General features: G+C 57.9%; 1 non-coding gene across 1 annotated transcript in view; it reads right to left on the reverse strand.

Moving 5' to 3' along the window:
- Positions 1-691, reverse strand: part of LOC124588711 — a 1,910-nt gene extending 1,219 nt beyond the window's left edge. The window contains exon 1 of the ribosomal RNA XR_006975784.1: positions 1-691. This exon is cut by the window's left edge and continues 1,219 nt beyond it. This is a non-coding gene — a ribosomal RNA (small subunit ribosomal RNA).
- Positions 692-1,285: the final 594 nt, after the last annotated feature.

Raw genomic sequence — 1,285 nt, forward strand, 5'->3', positions numbered from 1 at the left:
CACCGACGGGCGGTGAACCAACAGCGTGGGACACAAATCCAACTACGAGCTTTTTAACCGCAACAACTTTAATATACGCTATTGGAGCTGGAATTACCGCGGCTGCTGGCACCAGACTTGCCCTCCAATAGATACTCGTTAAAGGATTTAAAGTGTACTCATTCCGATTACGGGGCCTCGGATGAGTCCCGTATCGTTATTTTTCGTCACTACCTCCCCGTGCCGGGAGTGGGTAATTTGCGCGCCTGCTGCCTTCCTTGGATGTGGTAGCCGTTTCTCAGGCTCCCTCTCCGGAATCGAACCCTGATTCCCCGTTACCCGTTACAACCATGGTAGGCGCAGAACCTACCATCGACAGTTGATAAGGCAGACATTTGAAAGATGCGTCGCCGGTACGAGGACCGTGCGATCAGCCCAAAGTTATTCAGAGTCACCAAGGCAAACGGACCGGACGAGCCGACCGATTGGTTTTGATCTAATAAAAGCGTCCCTTCCATCTCTGGTCGGGACTCTGTTTGCATGTATTAGCTCTAGAATTACCACAGTTATCCAAGTAACGTGGGTACGATCTAAGGAACCATAACTGATTTAATGAGCCATTCGCGGTTTCACCTTAATGCGGCTTGTACTGAGACATGCATGGCTTAATCTTTGAGACAAGCATATGACTACTGGCAGGATCAACCAGGGAGCTGCGTCAACTAGAGCTGAGCAGCCGGCCGCCCGGGAGTGTGTCCCGGGGGCCCGCGCGAACACGCAAGCGTCCGCTCAATTATTCTGCAAACAGGAGGAGGCTGAGCTCCCCTGCACGATACACCTCGAAACCCTCTCAGGTCCCGGCGGCGCGCAGCGCCGTCCTAAGTACTTGGTCGGGTTCGAGAGAGGCGCAATCGCCCGGAGTTTGGCGAGTAGACGCTTTAGGTGCGACCACCCGTGCTCCCAACTGAGCTTGCCGCTGCCGACAGAGGCCCGGGAGCGTGCTGTCGTGGCATTGCCGGCGGGAGACAACACGCGCCACCTACGGTGGCCGGCAGCTCCAACGCCAGCGCCACAGAAGGACAAAAGCCCCACTTGGGTGCCGAAGCGAACTCTCCCAGCACAGCGCACGCGCCAACACGTCCGCACAGCTGCGATACAAACCACCTGCGAGAACCGCAGAGGCGACCGAGCAGCAGACGGCGTCGCGGCGCCGAGCGCCGGGCGGCGGCGCATCCTCAGCGCACACAGTCCTCAATCGGACCAGCACACTGCAGATGTCCACCGCGCTTCGCACCGGGCCCGCGAG

The sequence above is a fragment of the Schistocerca americana genome, unplaced genomic scaffold, assembly GCF_021461395.2.
Source record: "Schistocerca americana isolate TAMUIC-IGC-003095 unplaced genomic scaffold, iqSchAmer2.1 HiC_scaffold_657, whole genome shotgun sequence".
In the NCBI taxonomy this organism is placed as follows: Eukaryota; Metazoa; Arthropoda; class Insecta; order Orthoptera; family Acrididae; genus Schistocerca; species Schistocerca americana.